The following is a 25,367-nucleotide window of genomic DNA, read 5'->3' as shown; positions in this document are numbered from 1 at the left end:
TTGGGAGGCTTTTGTGGACATGGTTAATAAAGATAGTGATAAAGTAGCCAGGGTGAGAGGGAGGAGGGAAAGGAAAGAAGTTAAAGCTCTACATAGTACTGGAAGAGATGGTATTGCGCGGCGTCGCCATATAATGGAACAACAAAGTCCAACTGGGACTGTTAGCAGATCTGTAGTCTTTGTTGCTACCCATGTGTACCAATAATTGCCAGAAGAAGATTTTGAACAATTTGACCCTAATGTTGCTACCCAATCTGGTCAGGTAAGATTTTGTTCTTACTAACTCATTTTAAACAATGTAGTTATTGAATAGGTAACCATTTAGTTTTCACTATTTTTCTTATGGAGACTTGTTATTATTTTTTGACTTAAGGGGATGTTATTATTGTGTCAGGCTATGGATGTTGGTACCGGTTCTGAGCATAGGGGTCACAAGGTAGTGTTGAAGAATTTAAGGAAGAGATCTGTTGCATTTGGCCGTGTTGATCCGAGTGCACAGCCAACACATGGAGATTGTTTGGTCCTCATTGATCAAGTTTTGGTACCTACTGAGGAACTGTATGATGGTGTTGGAACTCTTGGTGACATTTCTCTAACCGATATGATTATGTGGCCACGACACTCGGTCACCTGTGATGATCCAGATTTTTAGTTCTCTTGAACTTGGAAGTTCAGTTTTTTTGTGGAAGATTTTAGAACTTTATGGAACCTTTTTTGGGGTACAAAGAAGTTGTGAAGAAAATGGAAGGGATATATGTAAGTATTTTGGAATATATGATCTGGGGTGATATATGTAACTATTTTGGGGGAATTTTTTTGGGTACAGTTCAAGTCTATTGTGGTTTTGAGTCTCATCTCTTTTTATGTAAAGAAGAAGACACTCAATACATGTTAAGAAGTGTTTTACAGAACTTGCAAGTTCTCTGACGGATATCTATCTAATTATACGTAGCTTTAACAGGTTTAGTAGCCCTGCTCTTATCTAATGAAATATATTGTTCAGTTTTAAACTTAGTTTTAATTTCATTAACTTTCAATCTTGTTCAATTTTGTCAACTTTTGTTTTTCTTTCTTTTTTGTACTTTGTAAATATTTTGCATAGTTTTCAACACTTAGCAATCATAAAAGATGTTGGATGGTAAGAAACTTTAATTCTGGAGTTAGAATCAAAATTAAGAGAAATTCCATATGATGCCATCAAAAATATTTAGTCTTTCTAAAATTGTAAGAAGGCTCTGTAGTCTTTCTAAGATTGTACTTTTATTAAGATTCTAAGAAGTTGAAGTAATGTCAGAAATTTCATTCTCAATTCTCATAGAGAGGCGATTCAGCCCATTCAGCTTTTGCTAACTCAGGACATAATCTGACTCAGTCTAGTCTAGGTTATACTTTTATCTAGCCATCGAGAAAAAGAGATGACCATATTCTCGTCTTTCTCTCTCATTCTCTTATGAAAGGCCGTTCTCTTCTCTCACTCTCAATCAAATTTATCACTTCTCTTATACAAATTAAGAAGAATTTATGATGGTTGTGTGTTTAACAACTTATTTACCATCGACTAGTTAGGGTTCAACAACTTTCAGAAGATTTGGAAATGCTAGCTCACCTCTGATTTCAGGTTTCATCAGAGATTCAATTCACCAACTTATTAGGGTATGTACATTATTTTGAGTTCCAATTTCTGAGCTAAATTCTGAGTTTCAATTTATAAGGGTAATAGTAAATAAAATTTTTTTGAATTTGTTTTAGGGGTTTTGCTTAAGTCAAAATAAGTATGAATTTGCTGTAGGGGTTTTGCTTAATTAGGTCAAAATAAGTATGAATTTGTTTAGGGGTTTTGCTTAATTAGGTCAAAATAAGTATTCTATCATTTTCTCTGTATTTACAATCTTCTCAATATCTACCCAAATAGGTACCAATAGAAACACATACGTCCTAATTTACTTTGTACCACTTTCAAATACTTTTTTTGGTTTAATTCATGTATTTCTCGCAAATTGTTGTTGTACTTCGCAAAATGTCGCATCTGATTTATGTATTTCTTTTGTTATGCAGATGTATCAATGTCTTGTTGTTCCCCCAAGAAAAGAATGGATTTATGCACCTAAGTATTCACCTACATGGGTTGCCGGTGTTCAATCTTTCATCAAATTTACAAGAGACAATCTTGGTGAAGCTAGCGATAAAGTTCGATGTCCTTGCATGAAATGTAAGAATTACAATAGCTTACCAAAATCTCTAGAAGATGTACATGGGGATATTCTTGAGAATGGATTCAATATGACAAACCAAACATGGATCCATCACGGAGATCAATCTATGGATCATGTTTTCGGTGTTGAAGCTCCTCCTTTACCCGCTAATTATGTTGTGAATGAAGATGTTCCTGTTTCGAGAATTCACAACTTGTTCAACGAGACATTAGGACGTGCAGTTTGTGTCAGTAACTTTGAAAATTGCCAAAATAGTTCTGATTGTCCCCCGGGTGCTGATGTTGAAGATGATACTGGTGGTAATAATCAAGATAGAGCTGGTGACAATTACAGTAAAAGGGTACAAGATGCTGGACAACCCTTATATCCAGGTTGTAGTCGTGAACATACAAAATTGTCGGCAACAGTTGAGTTGCTTAGTATGAAAGCAAGATATCAATGCTCTGATGTTTTCATGACTGAGTTATTGGGATACTTGAAAACCATTTTACCGGTTGAGAATATGTTGCCTCATAATTGTAGGAAAGCTAAGGATATGATCAAACCGTTTCAGTTGCCGGTCCAAATTATCCATGCTTGTATTTTGTATGGGAAGGATTATGCTGATTTTTAGGAGTGTCCTAAATATAAGGAAAGTAGATGGAAAAAGCCGCCAGAAGGGAGTATTCCAACTACAAGAAAGGTGGCGGTAAAGGTACTTAGATATTTTCCAGTTACGGAGAGGTTACAGCGAATGTATAGTGTACCTTGGATAGCTGAGCTGATGATTTGGTATTCTAAGGTTGTGGAAAGTGCTACATACATGAGGCATCCTGTAGATTCTTCTCAGTGGAAGGCTATAGATCGAAAGTGGCCTGAGTTTTCTGAAGAGAAGCGAAACGTGCTTCTGGGACTAGCAACTGATAGTTTTTGTCCTTTCTGGATGATGAGCACGCACAGTACCTGGACTGTCATGATTGTTCCTTGTAATCTTCCACCAGAATTATGCACGTCCAAAGATTTCACCATGTTAACAATGCTGATTCCTGGTCCAACTGGTCCTAACCATAACGTAGATGTTTATTTACATCCCTTGATTGACGAGTTGCTTGAGTTATGGTCAGAGGGAAAGGTAACATATGATGCACATACAAAGACTTACTTCACAATGAAAGCAATCTTATTGTGGTGCATACATGACTTTCCGGGATATGCCCATGTTTCGGGTCTGCGAAATTCTGGAAAATTTGGTTGTCCTGTGTGTGGAGAAAATACAGAGGCATTAAGGTTAAAATGGGGCAAAAAGTATGCTTATATGGGTCATAGAAAGTTTCTAAGAGATATGAATCACCCTTATAGACGACAGAAGTCTCAGTTCAACGGAAATCAGGATAACAGGCGTGCACCAAGCCGTTTGAGTGGCGTCGATTTGTTCGAGAAGACAACAACCGCAGATAAAGAATTTGGGAAGTTGGTAAAGCGGCCGGTCAAGGTTACGTCTTCATGGTCGAAGAGATCGATCTTATTTCGTCTCCCATATTGAAAGGCATTGTTAGCCTGACCTATTGTATGTATCTTGCAGTTGGTTTACAATATGTTATTACTGTTTCTAATGTTTTCTAACTTAGTTTATTCATTAGTTTCTGCATGTTCGACGCAATGTGGATGTCATGCATGTGGAAAAGAACTTTGCAGAGAATTTGTTTGGAACCTTTATGAACCATAAGGATAAGTCGAAGGATGGGGTTCCCGCGTTCAAAGATTTAAAACTGCTGAAGTTGAAGCCTAGATTGTGGTTGAAGGAAAATAATGGAAAATCAGTGGCCCCCCATGCACCTTATCGCTTGTCTGACTCTGAAAGGAAAGTTATCTGCAAAACTCTTAGCACATTGAAAGTACCAATTGGTTACAGTGGGAACTGGAGAAAGAAAGTATGTTTGAAAGAGTTTCAATTGAAGGGTCTCAAATCCCAGGACTATCACATTTTTATGCAGGGTATGATGCCTATTTTTCTAATGCATGGTTTTAAAAAACATAAGCCTTTAAGTGAGGCAGTTCGACACTTATCATTGTTTTTCAAAGTCCTTTGTTCTAAGGTTATTGATCGTGCTGAGCTTCGTCTAATGCATGAACGTGTAGTGGAGTCATTATGTGTGTTTGAAATATACTTTCCGCCTGCTTTTTTTGTTAGTATGACTCATGTTGTCGTACACTTAGCAGAAGAGGCACATTTATTGGGGCCTGTTCAGTTTAGGTGGATGTACCCTTTTGAGAGGTACGTACAATCATTTAGTTACTAATACCCTTTTTGTATTTTATGAAATCAGAAAACTTACATATACTTGGTTACTATCACATGTGCAGGATGATGAGAACTTACAAGGTTTATGGCCGCAACAAAAATTATATAGAAGCGTCTATTCAAAAACAGTATGAGGTCATTGAAGGAGCGCGCCAATGCATGGAGTTCGTTCATGAGGGAAAGAAAAAGTCTTATAAGTGTCGTGGAAAGATATTAATGCCCGATGATGTTTATGAAGGTCCATACCCATGTGATTCACAGGGAAAACCATATGAGCTAACCACCTTAAAGTATGATCAAGTTCGTCTATGGATATTGAGACACTCAGATGAAAATACTGAATGGGAAGCGTAAGTAAATAAGTTGGTTTCTGTTTGAATTAATTCATTGCACTATAAAAAGAAACATTCACTTATCAATGTCTTTGTCAGTTTATAGGAAATACAATACACTTACCAATGTCTTTGTCATTTGACGGGAAATATAATGCGTATGTTTCTAATCTTAACCAAACTCGTAGGGGAAGGACCGAAACTATGGACTACAATTCCATGGTTAAGAGGACAACTTGAAGGCACTCCAATGACAGATTTTCGTAGGCTCGCAATTGGGCCGATGTTCCGCACAGTTTCGTATAATTCATACTGTATTAATGGCTATCTTTTCTACACAACAGATGCAGAAAAACATTTGATTACACAAAATAGTGGAGTCACAATGAATGCTTGCACCAGCTTTAGAGCAAGTTCCAGGGATACTAACCTTGTCGATGACGATACTGCATACTACGACATTCTGAAAAGATATACTTGAACTAGACTATGGGGTTTTCACAGAAGTTGTCTTTTATTGTGATTGGGCGCGAGTCGAAGACAAAGTACATGGATCATATGTGGATCGAGAGACAAAGTTGAGGTTTGTCAATTTTGAAAAGTTTGCGAGAAGCTCAAAGGAAGAAGACGAGCCGTTCATCCATGCTTCTCAAGCTAACCAAGTTTTTTACTGCAGCGATTTGACAAGAAAGCATTGAAATCTGGTTTTGGAATCTCCTATAAGATCAGACCCCCATATGAATGCTTTTGAAGATCCATATGTCTTCACTGCAACCTCTAGTGATGCTCCATTGATTTCAGAAACAGTTGGAGATGATGATTATTGGAGTGGAATTGCTCAGGTAATAATGCATTGTTTCAGGACTTGTTTATTTTTTAATCTTCTTGAAGTGAAAAGAGATTTGAACATTCATTCACTTCTTGATGCTTTCAGGGAGATGATGAGTATTCCGATGTAGATGATCAGGTAATAATGCTCGATCCTTTCAATGAAAGCTTCTTTTCTTCTTACCATACATGTATTAATTGCTGAACAGTAATGCAAACTTACATAGACTTTGCAATTAAGATACTCTTTGGGGTTAGATAATCACTCTATGTTGTCCTGTATATTTATCTCAACTAGTGTTGCACTGGAATAGTTCAGCACAACAGTAGTTTATATGTTGCACATGTTTATGGTTATGGTTGTGGCACCGGTTCATCAATCAGTACAATTTTCTCATGTTTCTGCACCTTGTGTAGATAAAATGTATTTAGAATAGAATTCACATTACAGTGTACACTGATTCTGAGCAAAACCATGAGTTGGTTGATGAGGAAGTGGTTTTAAATTATTTTTATCTTCTTTATGTACATAGATATTCATTCCCTTCTTGATAATGTCAGGAACTAGCACTAGCTGAATAAGCAGATGATGAATATTCAGATGGGGATGCTTAGGTAATAACGCTCGTTCAATCCTTGTTTAATTCTCTTTGTCGTTGATGGATCTACAAGGTCAAGCCATAGCAATGTGAGGATTCATCTCTATACTGTGCCTGCATTTTTCTTCTTTGTTCTTCTACAGTCTGTGCTTTACTGCTAATCTACCTACTGACAGTCTGAGACCTAGATTCATTTCTTGTGGCGTCTCTTTTTTATATATTCCGTGTTTACTATTTTAGTATTGTCTCCTAATACATATGTTATTGGCAGATACTTTATCGATATTTTATTTTAATGTGTGTATGGACATGCTTGTTCTAATTTGTTGTTTTTTGACCAATTTTAACAGGCTTATATGTATGGTTTTTTCAAAAACAAGTGTATAGTGCTGTATGACACCTTGATTCAACAGGTTTGTGGCCGCCTAACACCTGATTTATCATTTGTCTATATTCAAATGTTCCTTACAGTTAATCATTTCTTCTTTTCTTCTGGTTAAGTGTTTCGGGAGATCAAGAACACATCAATCATATTCTGTGTCTCATGTGTATATCTATATGTAGCTAGCAACACTTTGTTGGGTGCTGCTAGGTGCAAAGCACCCTTGATTAATGGGTGTCACTAACCCAAAATGGAAACTATTTAAATCCTGTTGGGACCCACTGATTCGTCATCTCTAAGGCTAATGCCATGTGTCGCAGGATGGATTTTTTTAAATTCTCTTAACTTGGGAAATTCCCTTGCAATTAGGGGTTCACCAGTTAGGAATGCTGCTCGAGATCTGTAGAAATTGAGATATTATTTTATCTGAATGCGACACTGAATTGTAAACAGTGTCATGTTGAAAAGTTTCAGGTGTAAAATGTTCATTCAAGTGAATGGCATTGTTTTGTACACATGATGATAATCTTGACTCTGGGCTAAATATGAATATATTGTTTTCGCTTATGCATGATTGATCAGTGATTCCTGCATATCAGAAAAGAAACACATCTCTTGTTTAAAGATATAGTCAGATTGTCCAGTTCTGTTATATAAACTTTGGCAAAACTTCTACTCTCTATGTTCGGTTTGCTCCATCTCCATGAATGCCATATCTGGAGAAAACATCCGTTGGGATGCATAATTTACGTGATTATGTTTTTCAATTGAAATTATTTTATTGTAGGAGCAACAATTTGCTGTTGTTGTCTTGATGATGGGTATATTAGACCACCTCCGTGTATATTATGTTTGAAGTCATGTAAACCTAGCATATAAGGTCTGACTTACTATTCTTCTGAATGTAGTTTGATACATTCATGGATGCCAGCACTCTGTTCCCGATGGTCTCATGAGGCTAACTGATGTCATGGTTGATGGTAAGATCGTTGATCCTGCTGGATGTAGAAATGGTTGAAAGAGTTGTGCCTCTACAGTTCTGCTCTCACGCAAGCTAGTGCCAAGATCCTAATAACTGAAATTGTTGTTGAAGTTCTCAGGACTTGCATCACTTAATAAACCTTAATAATTAGAAGTTTTTTATAATGATTTTGGACTAAATTTATGAGTACAGTTCAATGTAATCGAGCTGTCATTTGGTATTAGAAGAATCAGATTCTATATAGAACTTGAATTTGAATTTGAGAATTTGAATTTCACTTGAATTTGAGAACTTGTAATTGTCATTTGAATTTGAATTTTCATTTGAATTGTCATTTAATTTCAGTTTAATTTGAGTTTCATTTTAGTACAATTTGAATTTGAATCAGATTCATTTCAGCCTAGTAAGAATAATTGGAGTCAGCTAGCCAGATCTGACTAATTTTTTTATATTAAAAAAATCAAATCTACGACGATATCCAGGTGTCGTGCGTAGCGGCACTCAGAAAGCATCGTAATTCAGGGGCACTCAGAAAGTGTCGTTCCATAAAAAGACACTGAATCTACGGTACTTTCAGCAGCACTCAGAAAGTGCCGTTTAACTCGTTAAAACGACACTATTTGACTATCTTAAATCGGCTGTTTTCCACTAGTGGATGCTTTATTTCCATATTTGACTAATACTTGTATTTGTTGCAGCTTGTGGAAAGGAATTTTGAAATCCAGAAATTTTGTAAAGTCTGGTTCCATTTTGACTATAGTTACTGGAATAAGTATTCGTTTTGGGGATGATGAGTGGACTTGAGAGTAGTCACTGATAATATCTTTCCCTGACTTATTTCACCTGTCTAGAAGAAAAAATACAATGGTTAGTGAAATGATTTCACCCGAGGATGCATGGACCTTACCTTTCTCTATACATTTGAATGAACTGGAGTTGATCGAGGCGGTGAATCTTCTACAGCCCATTAGTGAACCTGCTGTATCAGAAAATGAAGATTCAAGGAAATGGAGATACGGTGATAGATTTTCCGTAGGTAGTGCATACTCGTCTCTTGAGACAGAAGGCTTCTTAACTTTTCCTTATACGCATCTCTGGAACTCAAAAGCATCTTTGAAAGTGACCCTTTTTGTTTTGACATTATGCTACAGTGGAGCTCCAACCCTCGATAAACTTTATGCTACCAGATTGATTCAAGATTGAAACTATCTCTTATGTAGTCAGATGGTGAAGACAGACAAACCGTCAACTATCTCTTATGTAGTCGGATTGATTCAAGATCAAAACTATCTCTTGAGACAGAAGGTTTCTTATCCAAGTTTTTTGATTAACGTACACGTGTATTTGATTTAATTATAAAGACAAGCTAAATAATACAAAAGTAAAGTAAATAATACAACACTATATATTGTTAACGAGGAAATTGCAAATGCAGAAAAAACTCGGGACTTAGTCCAGTTTTGAACACTGTCATAATTAAGCATTTATACAAAGACTATTACCAACGACCAAGTAAACTACCCCAACTTACCTATTTTCCTCAGTATCCATGAGCCTTCAACCAATATGGCCAAAGAACGTGATTCCTAAAGATAAAATCATATATCTTGAGTTGCTTCACCATTCGCGAAGATTTCTTGCACTCAAGTCCTTTGGATTGTATTCTGAAAAAGTACAGTACTAATCTTTATTCGGTAAATGCTTTATCAATTTCAAGAAGTAAATTAGAGATTTTTGTTGAGTCAAACAATAATTTTTCCGTTTAATCTAATAAACTCTTTTGTTTGGATTAGATCAATCAAGATATAGATTATCAAGATAACCAGATATAGGTCTACAAACTATCAAATTCAGATATTAAAGAATACCACGAAATTATAGCTTGTCGATCTGTGCAACTATCAATAAGATGTCTATCAAAAGATAAACAAATTCGGATTCCATCCAATCAAGTTTGTGCACGAAGTAAATCACAAAGATAGGAAACCAATAAGAAATCTTCTTGTCTTCAAATCTTCAATGTACCTACACAAATAAACTTGATTCCACTTACGATCGATTTCGCACTTACCGGAGTCTGTTTACAATGGATTATCACAATTTTATCGTCAAATTTGAAAATTGATTTGAACTAGGGTTAAACCTTGATCGTCACAATTCTCTGAAAAATAATCAAACTAGGTGCAATCAAGATCTAACCATCGTTAGTTAACCAAATTAATATTCGAAAACTATGAACAATGCTAATTCTATTTTCCCACCAACGGTACTATCTAGACGCTTCTTGATCCCACAAAAGCCTTTAAACTAGATATTTCGCCTAATTAGGTTACTCTCCTCTCCAAGATAGAATTACAAGTAATACTATTAGTCGGTTACGCGGTGACTAAAAAATGAAGTGCTTGCGTCAAGATGATTTTGCAAGAGGGAAAAACTTCGTTATTTATTGACCAAGGTAGCTAGTTTGGGCACCAACGAATTTCCATAACCGAAGATATTCTAAAGATATGCAATAAACACCAATTTTCGGTTTTGTCTAATTCCAACTAATATCCAACTAATATACCAAAATCCCTCATGGATGACAACTCAATATTAGCTAGTATACAAGTATACTTTACTAATATATCTTCTAGAGATATGTTTTTGTAGGATCAGAATCTCGCAGCAATAATATCTCAGCGAGATTATCAACAACACAACAACGTCGCGGAACAATTTCAGAAATCATATAATAAACGACGATGTAGGATCAGAATCTCGCAGCAATAATATCTCAGCGAAATTATCAACAACACAACACAACATCGTCGCAGAACAATTTCAGAAATGATATAATAAACGACGTCAGCTAAAATCATGAGAAAGATGTGATGGTCCTGCGAAAATTAGAGAGTTTGCGAGATTAACATTTATAAGGTTGCGAGAATGTCGCAAACCATATCCGAAAATAAAGGATAGATTAGCTGTCATCTACTATGTATTTCCCTATAAATAGTCGTTCAGTTGTAAAGGAGAGGGAGAGATCTTTTTTGAGTAAGAAACAAGTAAATAGGAGAGAGAAAATCTAGAGCAGTGGGTATTCTTGATTCCTTTATCTTTTCTTGTAAGATTGTTCAAAGATTCATCAATAAAATTAAGATTGTTAATCTAAAAATGAGTTGAGTGTTAATGAAATCATATGAGGGGTGTAGTGTAGGATTTCCTGCAACTACATAATGACGCTAGAAACAGGGAGGCTGAAGATCAAAAGTTGAAGATTGTTGTTGAGATTGTTCAAATCAAGAAAGTGATTAAATAAATCAGTGAACCAGTTAAAAGAAAATGATTAGAATCAATGAAGATGAAAAAAGATTGGAGTGTAATATGATAACAAAAACAATGGTTAATGAATTCCATGAAAACATCAAAGGAAGAGTACATAAACGAAATTTTGAAGGAAGGAAGGTTATGGCGGTAGAAAAGACATCACCCTTGAAAGATTGGGAAAAGCAAAAAATCACATTCATGGCGGCAGAAATACCAAAAGAAAATTTGAACCACACATCTCCATTGGTTATTACAGTGCCTATTACACGAAAAGAGAAGGAGACAACAACAAAATCCACTGGAGAATGGATATTGAACAGAACTTTAATCGATACAGGAAGTTCAGTGGATATAATATTTTATCATGCATTCAGGGGAATGGGATTTAAAGATGAAGAAATGTCCAGTTCAACTTATTTTGTTCATGGCTTTGGAAAATCCACAACAAAACCTAAAGGAGAAATAGTGTTACGAATTCCACTAGGAGAGATCTTTTTTGAGTAAGAAACAAGTAAATAGAAGAGAGAAAATCTAGAGCAGTGGTTATTCTTGATTCCTTTATCTTTTCTTATAAGATTGTTCAAAGATTCATTAATAAAATTAAGATTGTTAATCTAAAAATGAGTTGAGTGTTAATGAAATCATATGAGGGGTGTAGTGTAGGATTTCCTACAACTACAGTTTTACTTGCTGGAAAAATAAAAACATATATTCGAAAATCTTAATAGAAGATTCTCAAACATTTCGGTTTAGGATCTCACCTTGAGTATCAAGGAATATCCTTGAACAGTAAGAGATAATATTTTAAACATGTTCAAATTACTCACTATGTCGACATCTTGAACTTTCCTAAATAACATCCCCATATTCTTAAAATCACACAATCCCTAAAGAATACGTGAAACCTTGAATATGACTTTGCTATAGGGATCGATCCTGCTATACATCCCTAACAGGGATCGGTCCTGCTATACATCCCCAATAGGTAGGGATCGGTCCTATAATAGATCTCCAAAAGAAATTGGACCACCAATCCCATCGACTCCTTTAAACCACGAAACAAGTTTCGCAAGTTTACTTCCTTAAACTCGTTTAATTAAACATATTTTTCTAGGTATGAAATCAATCCTAAGATCATTACACAATCTGTTGATAAGTTACAAAGATAGTGCATGTATCGCAATTACGAAGTTCAAAATATAAGCATTGAATTTCGTAATTCAATATACCAAAGTTGTGATACAACTTGTATATTATTCCTTGACACTTTGATCATAGTAAAATGATCAAGTCTCTAATACTAAAGTTTCATATATATAACTTAACATGTTATATTTTCAATCTAAACGACTTGAAAGTAACATAGATAGAAATGGAAACAAGTCAGGTCTTCTATTACTAACCTCGGGCATAAAGATGATGTGTTTGTTGTTGTCGACACATTTTTCGAATTCCCCAGGTCTTCAGAGTAATACTTGTATGTCTCAATATTTGTAGACTTTCTAGTCCAACTTAAAGAAGGTGACTCTAGTAATCTAATCAAGCGAATTTTACTTTTGTAACTAAAATATTACAACCCACCTTTACATACCAACATTTGGCAGGTTCAACCGAGCAATGCTCTAATAATCTCCCCTTTTGTCAATTTTAGTGACAAAACTCTAGTGCATATGGAGAATACAAGAATTAAAAGATAAAGATATTACATTAAAATCTCTTAACTCATTCTTCATATACTTGATTCAAAGTTTCAACAACACAATAACCTGCAGTTATTAAATATATAACTTTCATTGTTGAAGCATTTGAATAACAAAAAGATTTATTCCCCCATAATTTGTTTCTTTGTTTTGCCTTATTTCTCTTTTCTCAACTTATCTTCGGGAACACCATGGCACTGATCACTATGAATTAAATGACTAGGCTCAATTCTTCTAGCCAAATGTAGCTTTTCGGTGTAATAGCGCGCCACCGAACCAATGGAGGAGCCACGCTTGTAAGGATATGGTGCAAAAAAAATAAATCTCTCCATGACAGGAGATGAAAATGGGCTTTTAAAGCCATTTGTTACCAAAAACTAACATAACAACTATTGGGATTGGGAGTCAGATTAGAGCATGGATGTGCAATTCCACTCAAGTTCTAGCAAAAAAAAGGAACCCTGATTTTGGGCATACCTAAATCTTTCTAGGCATACAAAACAATAGTCCCATCTTGGGTGACCTTATAAGGGGTACCCTATGGGTAGTTCAATTACCTATATACCCTTAAAACAAAAATCTAAAATCAGTTTTCTAAAAAATCAAAATCAGTTTCCCTTAACATCTCTTCTTCCTCCTCTAGCCGAACTCTTCCCCCTCTTGCGAAAAAAAAGTTCATCATCGTGATTAATTGTCGATTCGTAAAAATTTGTTCGTAGGTTAAACTCAACCACATAATGACTCATACAAAAAAAAGTAGGAACTAGGCAAACCAAATCGTCTTCTAATCCATCAATTGAAGAAGAAGAACCAATTGAAGATGAAGGCGTAGAAAAAGAAAATCAACCACCAATTGAACCAGAAATTAAACCAACTGCATCTCCAACTCCGGAAATGAGGATAAGAAAGTAAGTTTTTACAAACCCAATCTCCTATTTCCTGTTTTTCATCGATTAAATGACGGTTACAGTGTTGGGTTCGGCTCAAAATTGAGTTGCGTTTTTAGCCGAACTGTTCTTCACAAAAGCTTCATGTACGTGTATATGAACAGTTCGGCATGAAATTTCAAGCCGAACCTAGTCACAGATAGAGATGCATAGGGTTCGGCGTATTCGATAATCATAATATGTGCCGAACCTAGCACATTTACGAGGTTCGGCTATTATGATATTCTCAATATGTGCCGAACCAATAACAATATTTTAACCCAAAAAATAACAAATTGATGTTCGGCTCATACGATTTTAGAAATATAAGCCGAACCAGTAATTATTTTTTTTCCGGGCTATTCAGGATGTTGTTCGGCTTACTATGAAACTTTCATATAAGCCGAACTAGTGTCTACACTACACCAAATCAAGTATTTCCTTATAGAAGAAAAGTGTTACAAAAAAATTAGAGCTAATTTCCCTAAATAAGAAAAATGGTTATCCATAGCCAGTTATATAATGTGTTAGTATTTTATCTAACGCTTTTAGTTCATTAGGAAACTTAAATAGGCTAACACATGCACTTCATTACGATTTTTTTCCTAACTATTGACATTTTATACTTCATAATTACTTGTAATGTAGAGATTGTGTTATAATGTTTGCTAACCCTCTGTATAACAGTTCAAGTGACTAATAAAGAGATGACATGTGTCTTGTTTTTCAAAATAGTCTAACTCATTTTCTACGTTAGGAATTCGTTAGATTTTAATACAAAAATACTGGCACTTTCAGGTGATCCTCTCCTGAAGCCACCTGAGAATGCCAGGTTCCGGTCACCTGGGAATTTCAGGCCATCCATATTTTCAAATTCAAATTTTGACACTGCAACTTACTGTAACCATTCTTATTTCTGAAACTACAATACATTCAGGAACAATTTACAGTGTAATCATTCACCAAATTGAATGGCTGAAACACATATAAGACATTCAGGTGTTAAAAAAATGATTTAGTTCATGTGCCATATACTAGACAGATGCTATACTGCTTTATATCTACTGGTATTCCAACATCATCAGTCGAAATTACCTCTACCCCTAGCTTAAATATGTGCTCAGTGCTGGTGTTTCAATTGTACTTGCAAGAGGACTTCTTCATTGACATTGTGAACTGGTTCCTCTTGCTGGAGTTGTAATAACGCAAGGATTCAAAGCTTGGATTCAAAGATTGATCGTGTATGGGCATCATAATAGCACTAGGTGATGATATTTCTAGTACCTGCACAGTTGTTTTAAGAAGTTAGGTGTAGTCTTATCCTTATCTGATACAACATACACATAAATATGGATATAAATACACTAGACTCTTCTCAGTGTTGTCAATCACCACATACATTTTCATAATGCATTCACACGAAACTAGAACACATGTCAATGACTATTTCCTATAGTTATTACAAGTTAATGTCGGCATGTAGGTAATACAATCACATAGATTTCATGAGTAATGCACTGTTGCTTACTATTCTCATCTAAGTACCCAGCTTGTTCCCTCATTTGCGCCTACATTAGAACAAGTATTGATATGTATTAGCGTACAAAATACGTAACCCAACATACAAAAACTCATGATACTTTCAAATTACTACACCAGCTACTTACTATGTAACCCTTATGAGTTATCTGAACTGTTATCATCACTGGATTCTTGCTTCTTTGTTGCTGGTGCAAGGAGCAGCTTTCTTTGCAATTGGTTGCTGCATCAATGGATTTTCTTTTTATCAATAAATCAACCAACCCAATAAAACCAATAAGAAAAATAGAACACTTTCAAATGACTATAGTTCTAATGAAAACTGAACTTATTATATAATATTACAAATGGTCCAGAAAAACTCACATCCTCAGAGCTTGAATCATCTGAACTATCATCAGTACTTGATTCGTTTTCTTCTTGAAATTTCCATTCTTAGTTAAAGGAGCTGCAACCTTTTTAGATGTAGCAGCAGCTAAGAGACAAACTTTTCTCAAACATAACATCTTTTAAATGCAAAATAAACAAACCCACAAAAAGAAAAGGTACTCACTTTCTCGGAATCACTATCAAATCCGATTCAGAGCAGCAAGATTCTGGTTTTTCCTTCTTAGCTGCTACTTGTTTTGTAACATGAAACACAGGTTCCTGAAATAACATGTGGGACAAACTAGAAATTAAAAACTACACATACATTACTTCAAGGGTATAAATAACACGGAAAGATTGCAGGACCTAGTTCTTACACATTTGCTTCTTCTTATGACCACCTTCTCAAATAATTTCCAGCCTTTTAAGAATTGCAAGCACTTGGTCCTATTGAAAGTAAGTAATCTAAAAGGGAGAACTTAACCGACTCTTCCCTACAACTTTGAGCTAAATATCTGCTGGGTAATGCTTTTTGCTTTGCATCATGGTGAACCAGTAAGAGCCACCTCTATTAGGACATGGTTTACAGCCTCAAACCTCTCAGACAATAGTAAGATACAATCCATAAATTACTTGCTGCAAGTCCCGCCAATTTATTCACTAATGCCTCACTTGTTGATGCACTGCCAATTTTCTTCTTCTCTGACCTACAAAAATCCCAATTAAATTGAACCCAAGAAATCAAATTACAAAAGTAAAGAAGAAAAAATTGAAATTGGATCTACAAAATTGAAACCCTTAAAAAACATTCCTCAAAAATTACACAAAAAGCATAGAAGATTCAAATATCCTAGTGCAAATCACACAGAAAACAAGTTGTATTAAAAAGGAAAAAAAAATTCAAAAATCACAAAATCAAAAACTAGCAAGAGATTCAGAGGTAGATTCACAAACCTTTGAACACAGCGACTCCTCCAAATGGACTTCCAAACTAACCCTGAAAAAAGGAGAATTAAAGAAAAATCAGTACCAAAATCTTAGTATGAAACCTTAAAATAAAAACCCAAAACCATTTTTCATGAAACCCTAGTACGTGAAATTGATAATATGAAACATTGAAACTGATATTCAAAATTAAAATTAAACTGAGACTGACCAGATTAAGAGATGCAGCCACTGTGAGCAATAGATGTGAAGGATTTTTGTTAGGCCTTGATTTGGAAATTTTGTTACGAGATAGGGTTTTGGTTGAGGCGGAGTTAGAGAGGAAAACAACCGAGAAAGAGAAAGGAAAGAAGAGAAAGAGGAAAGTGAGAGGAGAATTTTTTTTGGTTTTTGTTTAAAATTATGGACGGTGCAGATTGATCCTAGGTTCCTCATACGGATTGTGGAGGTTTTTGAACGGTGGAAAATTGGTTATGGATTCTCATACGGATTGATACAGGTGTGTTTCTTTTGAACCTTCATAAGACCAAAATCCAAATTTCGGTATTTCGAAATACTTTCATTTTTGGTAGGATTATATATTTTTATATAAGGAACATGCCATGGAAATCTTAGCTTCAAATTAATTGTTGTTTTGATGTTTTAGAGAAAAAGGTGACACACAACTGTGTTCTTTTGAACAGAAGTGTGTTTCTTTTGAACCTTCATAAGACCAAAATCCAAAGTTTTGTATTTCGAAATACTTTCATTTTTGGTAGGATTGTATATCTTTATATAAGGAACATGTCACCGAAATCTTAGCTTCAAATTAATCGTTGTTTAGATGTTTTAGAGAAAAAGGTGACACACAAGTGTGTTCTTTTGAACAAAAGTGTGTTTCTTTTGAACCTTCATAAGACCAAAATCCAAAGTTCTGTATTTCGAAATACTCTCATTTTTGGTAGGATTGTATATTTTTATATAAGGAACATGTCACGGAAATCTTAGGTTCAAATTAATCGTCGTTTAGATGTTTTATAGAAAAAGGTGCCACCATGTCAAGATTATGTCATTATAACCATGTCAAAAATATCTGACATGTTTAGTACTCAGGTGTAGATTCCGACATAATATGAGATGACATTGAGGATAATATGAACAATATTGGTAGGTTTATGATTTTGATGAAGATTCTGAGTTAGTGGAAGCAGAGATTCCTTTGGAATATTCCTCCAAACCTTAAACGTACCCCTATTCGCCAACTTCGAGGCATGAACCTGGCTTCGAGATCGAAACCTGGAGGTAAGTGGACTACTATAAGTCGAAAACTTCGTAAGACAATGAACCCATATAATATGCCAAACATTAGTAGGTTTATGACTCCGATGTAACTAGCAAGGTTTCAATATTAAAAATTAACGCATTCGTCTGAAGATGTATTTTTGACTTACAACGAAATAAATATTGCTCTGGAAAATAATATATACCATATTTTTAAAATCGAACTGAGGATTATCCTGGTGAATATTAAAGATAAGTTTCCATAATCGAACTTACAAAAAGCAAGATTTCGACATAAGTTGCACATATATAAATTGATAAGTAAATTACGAATCAACTAGGCCGACTTTTTAGCAGGATATATCATAGAAATTCGCAAAGGTGGAGCTAATGTGTCATTTCTAGATTCAAATATGGTTCAAGGCATACAAACACATGTCAAATTGAGTTTTCCATGTCTAGACTAAATATTAGCTTTTGGATAACAAGGTCAATCTAATTTCTCATAGGAAGTCTATAATAAAAACGGGATTGAGGAAACAGAGGTTAGTAAACTAAATCAGTAATTTCGAATCATTAATCGATTTCTGAGACAAGAATCAAATTTTGTTAATCAGAGATCAGTCAAGGCATATTTTGGTCCACACTCCACACAAAATCGGAAAATATCTAGTCACTATAATCAATTTTCAATCCAAATAGTAGGTTTCAGATAACAAGATTTCAGATACCAGGTATGCGTACCTAAATCATTTGTTTGTGAATTAGCCTTTTATGCTATGCAAACCCGATATGCATATTCGAGTCGTTAATCAGTTTCTGAGACTCGAATCTGATGTTATTATAAACTTCGAGTATTCCGTTAGATAACAAAACAAGTGAAAGGACGTTCTCAGATTGAGATTGACTTGTCTATACCAACTAGTTGGTTTCAGATAATATAAGGTCAATCTAATTTCTATCCGGGAATCCATTTGTAAAACAAGATTGAGGAAATGGAAGTAAGTGCATAAAATTGGAAGATCTGGAGTCACTTATCAGTGACTGAGACTCGAATCCTATTTTTGTATAAACTTTGGATATTTCGTTCGGTAACAATACAAACCAGAGTTACTCGTTTTTTGTGATTTGAAACCAGTGTTAACCGTCAACTTATTCGCTTTGGTTTAGTTATGCTCGATTACGGTTAACCGATATTTCTGTCAGTTTTTCAAAACTGAAATTTAACTAGAATGCTGCAAATCTGTCAGAACTGACAAAATTTTAACCAACACATTAAAATTGACAAACAATAACTAAAACAAAAATATTAACAATCGAAAATCATGTGAGAGCAACAAAAAGAACAACTGACAACCAATAACTTAAACAAAAAGATTAACAATTGTGAAATCAAAGCAAGGGATGGTAGTATTGATATTATGATATAGTAGGAATGTAAAGTAGGATGTCAGAATTGCTACTGCCCTCCATGACCATACATCCATAGCCCAATCTATCTGTTTCTTAGGTAGTGTTCTGTACTTTAGTTAGTGCGCAAAAAAATTTCATGCTCCTAATGGACTCACCAGTTCCTGAACGAAGACATAAAAGGAAGTTCCATTAGAGTTCAGTTAAGATGGACGACTTTTTCAAGTGCAAATCTTTAGATATTCGCAGTTCAAACTTGGACCTCGTTACGTAAGAAGACTACATGCAGCATGGACCAGCCAACAATGGGTATAAAAAGAAATCATGATAATATGCAGGTTTCAAACTTAGTAGTTAGGGTGGAGATATTATAAGTTCGTTGAGATAACATAAATGTGAACCGGCAGCATTTATAAGTGTAAAGCGGCAACATTTTTGCAATACGTGAATAGAGCTACTTAGAGCACTATCTAGAACCATGAGCCCATGGTATAGCATGAGGAATGCACATTACATGGCTGACAGAGCATATAATTCAAACAAATCAAGAGGATTATGCCATGTCAGCCATCTAATTCAACAACACCAGGAGGCCGAAAGATAGTAAAATTGATAATTAACTACTCTTCCTTGAAATAATGATAGCAATCCGTGATTTAAAACAAAACTGTCTCTAAAAACAACCACTGGGTCAAACTAACACTAATACACTCAATCGGATCAAAGGGTCCAGTTAAAAAAAGAAGTGCAGATCCATTGGCACATGCTTCATAGTGACAGAATACGATGGCGATTTTCATTTATTTCTGAACTTGGTATCAAGATGGATTAAACAAGAAAACCTAGTAGCATGACGAATTGACAATATCCGTACCAAGTACATTTGACTACTAAACATCAGTAATCTTTGGACTTATAGAACTTCAAATTCATTTGTACCCGGTATCCCCACTATATGTACTAACCTCAAGAAAGGTTACCATCAAACTAGCCCCACTGTTAAGCTTAACCAAACTAACATGATGTATCATTTGTATCCAGTATCCCCATTTTTAAGTGTGAAGCGGCATCATTTTTGCAATACGTGAATAGAACTAATTATAGCACTATCTATAACCATGAGGATCGCACATTACATGGCTGACAGGGAATCTAATTTAAACAAGTCAAGAGGATTATGCATACAGTTACAGATCACACTACTCGAAATTATAAGCTGACACTTAAAATTGAGACAGGGGATACCATCTATGGTTTTGCAATAAGTGAATAGCACTAATTAGAGAATGGCAGATATATTAACGAATGTTCATCCAAATGTGAACTACATTCTCTTAAAATTTTCTAAGTTTGGTCAGTGGATGAACTATTAGATGCGCATTGAAAAGAAGCCTCACCTCTTCAGGGGTACAACCAACCTAATCAGTAATCTTTATATGCCTTTGCAGCTTCAAAACTAAACCATTTACAGATCAATAACCATTGAGAAAATAGAAATCTCTTATACAGTCTTTAACAATTCAAATGGTGTGTCTTAGAGGCCTTAGCCATTTTCGACCATTCCGAACTATATACATGTATGTGTGCAGAAAGCATAGAAACCTAATAAAAAAAAATTACTATAAATTTTTTAAGAAGCTACGGCATCACAGGTTAACAAAGTGCATTAGAAATATGAATGCATGTGATGAAGAAACGGTATATATACACATTCATAATTTTTACATTACCCTCTCAGGAACTTTGCTGAACACCAATGTCTTAGCAATGGGTGAACAATCAATTCCAGTGACATCTGACCAAAGCTAGCTTTGGGTTCCAGGAGATTTTAAGGGATCAAGAAACAAGATTTGCAAATTGGTGGCATTGTGACAAGTAATACGAGAGGTAAGTTCTAAATTAAAGGATCTCAATTATACCCATTTGGTGGTGCTGTATTGAATTATATGTGCATATTTTTCTCGATAACCCTTAATACAGAACACTGATGATGGTACTCGTATGACCACCTTCTCAAGTGCCTTTAGAAACAAATAAAGATCCATCTTATGGTTCCAAATACTGACAATACGGTAGCTGACACGCTATAGATAAATAAAGATACTAGAGACAAAGCTCAAGCATACAGGTTTAAGCGTGGTCGACCACCACTTAACAACTATGATGAAAGAATAAAGTTTTTGCCCAACTTAAACAAAAATCAAAACTGGGGGCAAAAAAGAACAAAAAGAAACAGTGGAGTGCAGTATGATAATACTAGTACTGTAGTTGATTAAGCGACAATGAAAATTAAGCTTATATGTAAGGAAATTAAACTCCCACTGGTTCCATCGTTTTGATTAAGTTAATATGGATATTTTAGTTCAGTGTCAACTAAAAAGTTCCCATAATCAATCTGAACAGTGGTGTTCAATCATTTTGATATCAAGTAATGGCAAGAGCTCTTCTGTTTTTAAAGGGAGGTCAGGTGTCAACTAGAAAATCAAACAAAAATGTATAGAACAAGGAAGGAGAAACAACAAAATTCCAGAAAAAAGCACTCACTTATGATTCAATCCTCTTTTTACAGAAAAGATTGAAACTTTATTAATTATTTGAGATTCAATGCTCAAACCCGGATCAGGAAAACATAACATTATCATTCTCAAGAATGCCAAATTGCATACAAGTTAGGCTAACACTTCATAAGCACGAACAAAAACATGGTATCAAAATTCAGCAAAAATATATTTGAGGTGGAAGTTCAACTTAGGTAACACTAGAACCAGATCAAATTCACCTCGAAATTACTTTACCTCCCAACACCGGCTCGGTTAATATATGAATTTTCAATCAATCGATTATTGAGAGCAAACACATTTTGGGCAATATCATGCATTTAGGTTAGTCAATGTAAATCTAATTTCTAAACCCAATGTTACAATAATCCAGAGATCACCAGATTCACATAGAAAGAAATCTGAGAGACTCGATATTAGAAACCTAAATTGCTATCACCATCTTAAAGCAACAAAATGAGGAAGAAAACCAACCTGTAATTGATAATTTTCTAGCAAAATTAGGCAAGGCTGAGATCCAATCCTCTAATTCCTTCACCTGATAATGGAGACCAAAATTAAACGCCTTTGAGAATTTGGGAAACCAAAATTAAACGCCTTTGAGGATTTGCAGGTGTGGAAATTAAGGAAGGGAAGAAAGATAATGGAGTTCTGCAGGTGTGGTTTCGGAAGATTCAAGGAAATACCAAAATAGTTTAGGTTGCGGTTCCCATTTCATTTTGGTTCCAGAATGTAAGTTCTTCTCAGGTTCTAGAACTTAAATCGGTTCCCAACAAAAGATTTATAAAATATTAAAACTCTATTTTGCATTTTCTAAATCCAAAAATAAATTATTGTGTTACCTATGCCTAGATGTGTTACTAAGAAAAATGATAAAGAGTTATAAACATGGGGTTCATTTTAGCATACATCAAATTTTGGGTAGAAATAATTGTAACAATGATTTAGTATAAAGTATGTTAGAAATGAATAACTAATAATATAACACCATGAATAGTTATTTAGTTTTTGTGAATTAATTCCTAATTATGGTAACTATTTTTTAATTTGCTAACTCTTTATAAGGGTTACTAGAATCATAATGGATCATTTGAGTTAGCAAAATAAAACTAGTTAGGAAAGTCATTGTTAGAAAAACCTAGATTTGGTGTAGTGCTAGCAAAAAGGTTGGAATTGAAAATTATAGATTCGGCGCATGCAGTAAACAGATTCATTGAGCCGTACCGTTGATCAATTGGTAGATTCGGCTCATAGATGTGAGCCGAACCTCAACCTGTTTCACCGAACCATGATCCAAAAAATCATATAAACAACCTTTATAATTCTGAAAATTATCTTAATCACTAAACAAAATATTTAATCACTAATCAATATTACTAACACTAATACGTAAAGGGCAGATTTGCCATTAAAAAAAATTTGGGTTAAGAAGTTATCTGATTTTGCTATTTCATAACTTTTTTTTGTCTTTATTCAATATGTCCAGAAAGATTTTGGTATGCCCAAAATCAGGGTTCAAAAAAAGAGAGCTACAACTTCCTCGAGCGCCATCAAACCTTTAGAACGTGGTTTTAATCCTCATACACCACCATCATCTTAAAATCTGGCTGCACCTCTTTTAATTCCATTAAAAGCCTTGACATGACTCAAAATTTGTATCACTACACAAAATGTTATTCGTGACTTAGAATTTGCGTGCCTTCTAATCCAAATTTTCTGAGGTAACATGAATCTTTTGTTTTGTTTTGTTTTCGTATTTTTGTTTTTTTTGGGTCAATCAACAAATTTCAGTCAAAATGTTTCAACATGACTGAAAACATCTTTATGTAATAATTAAAATAGGGAAAGAATCCGTTGACATGGTTATAATGACATAATCCGTTAACATGGTTGTCAATTTTTCTACCAAGCGCAACCGGCAATGAATTTAAAGCTAATATTTTGGCGACATGTTCCTCGTATAAAAATCTACATCCCTACTAAAAATGAGAGAATTCTAAAATACGAAACTTCACCATCCACAAATTTTAATTTCAACCGTTAATCTTCAACGATTGATATTCAAAATGGTAGATTGTGGTCTTATACATCTCGGAATGCTCTCATTTTTGGTAGGAGTATAGAGACTTATAAGAAGAACATGTCATCAAAAAATTAGCCTCAAATTCATTGCCCGTTGAATTTGGTAGAAAAATGGCACTAAAATGTTAAGATTATGTCCTTATAACCTTGTCAATGGATCCTACCCCATTAAAATGTGTGACCTTACCCAAATTCGCCAGATACCCCAACTTTTACTTATTGAACCAAAACTGGGCTTTGTGGCGGAAATCTTTTCCTTATCTTTCCCTTATCTTTCCCCGTCACTTCGGATTTTTAATTCAAAATCCTCCTAATGATTAAAAATTGACAAAATCTGAATCGGGGACATCTACACCTCCGTAGATTCGTGTTTTTGTTTTTTGTTTTTAACAAATAAATCAGGATAAGGCTAATTCTTATGGGTTAGATTGAGCTGCTAGATTGGCCAAAAAGTAGGGATGAACAAAAATTCTGGAACCGTGAATTTCACCCGTATCCGTCCGTAAAATTATGGACGAAACCAAATTCGCAAAATTTATGGACCGGACATGAGTGGGATTCTCAAATCCGCACTTTTAACGGTTTGATTGCGGTTGGACTTTGAAATCCGCAATTTCACCGGTACCGTTCCTCACTTAAATATCAATGTTAGAATACTAATGTTAGTATGCCTTCTTTAAATTTAATACAACAGATCACTGAATAATCTGAGATGGCACTTGTCGTGAACAGATTCGACCCTAGCATCAACATCAGACAGATCTCGTAGCCAACATTAGTTATTACTAATTGCACTAGATGGCACACGTCACGAATAGCCTAACTGGTTCAAATTCTACCACTACTCAGTGAGTAATTTGGTATCAGTTTTATTATAAAAATGAAAGAAAACTGGATTACTATAGCGAGAAATAACTGAAAATTTAAAGAAGGGATAGTAACATTAGTATTCGTGAGCACAAGATTGTAGAAATGAGGAGATGGAGATACGTACCATTGTTATTCCTCACTCAAATCAATCTTGAACGTAAAGCGAAACGATGATTGATTACTTGGTATTTTGTAGAATTATGTATTGTTTAATTTGTTTTTTATTTTATTTTGTTGACTAAATCCGCGGGTGATTGGACCGGTCACGGTTGGATTTTTCAAATCCGCAACTTTGAAGGATTGGACGCGGGTGATCCCTAATCCGCATCCGTCCGTCCGTTGCACATCCCTAACAAAAAGTGTTGCAAATCAAAAAATAAGTATGGGAAAAAAGTTAACACATGTACCTGCTACTTCTCTCTCCTAGCATTTGCTCGCAGTTCAACTAGCAGCTAGTTTCAAAAGCTGAACCGTTCATCGCTCAAAAAGTAACCAAAATGCTGAACCATTCAGCGCTGGGAGAAAATATTCTGATCTAACGACTGAGAATTAAAGCGCTGAACCAAACAGCGCTCAACGCTGAACTGTTCAGCGCTATATGGTGGTCCCGCTACGTGGTCTTCTAATCTAGCTGCTAGATTAGCCATCCCATCGGACTTAGGAGGTTATCCTAGCTGACGTGGATGGCCAATGTAGCTGCTAGATTAGAAGACCATAGGAGTTAGCCTAACCCTGAGATTACAAAGCAAAAAATGTGGTATCACTCATTTGAAGAAGGCTCA

At 35.0% G+C, this 25,367-nt stretch overlaps 2 long non-coding RNA genes across 7 annotated transcripts; one reads left to right on the top strand and one right to left on the bottom strand.

The window, feature by feature from the left end:
* Window positions 1-1,443: 1,443 nt before the first annotated feature.
* LOC113284189 lies at window positions 1,444-7,959 on the top strand. 6 transcript variants are annotated; one of them, XR_003327983.1, is made up of 10 exons: window positions 1,444-1,653; window positions 2,056-3,759; window positions 3,833-4,187; window positions 4,413-4,467; window positions 4,557-4,844; window positions 5,015-5,668; window positions 5,761-5,793; window positions 6,216-6,342; window positions 6,604-6,666; window positions 7,544-7,959. It is a non-coding gene; the product is annotated as an uncharacterized LOC113284189 (long non-coding RNA). The 6 variants fall into 6 exon arrangements; XR_003327986.1 differs by having other exon boundaries at window positions 4,557-5,668; window positions 6,216-6,269; XR_003327982.1 differs by having other exon boundaries at window positions 4,557-5,668.
* Window positions 7,960-15,463: 7,504 nt separating this feature from the next.
* LOC113278426 lies at window positions 15,464-15,874 on the bottom strand. The gene is made up of 3 exons (XR_003325514.1): window positions 15,838-15,874; window positions 15,645-15,739; window positions 15,464-15,566 (listed from the first exon to the last, which is right to left on the bottom strand). It is a non-coding gene; the product is annotated as an uncharacterized LOC113278426 (long non-coding RNA).
* Window positions 15,875-25,367: the final 9,493 nt, after the last annotated feature.

This window comes from Papaver somniferum, chromosome 5 (assembly GCF_003573695.1).
Source record: "Papaver somniferum cultivar HN1 chromosome 5, ASM357369v1, whole genome shotgun sequence".
Lineage (NCBI taxonomy): Eukaryota > Viridiplantae > Streptophyta > Magnoliopsida > Ranunculales > Papaveraceae > Papaver > Papaver somniferum.
Note: the sequence above shows the minus strand (reverse complement) of the source record. Positions and strands in the feature narration are given on the sequence as shown.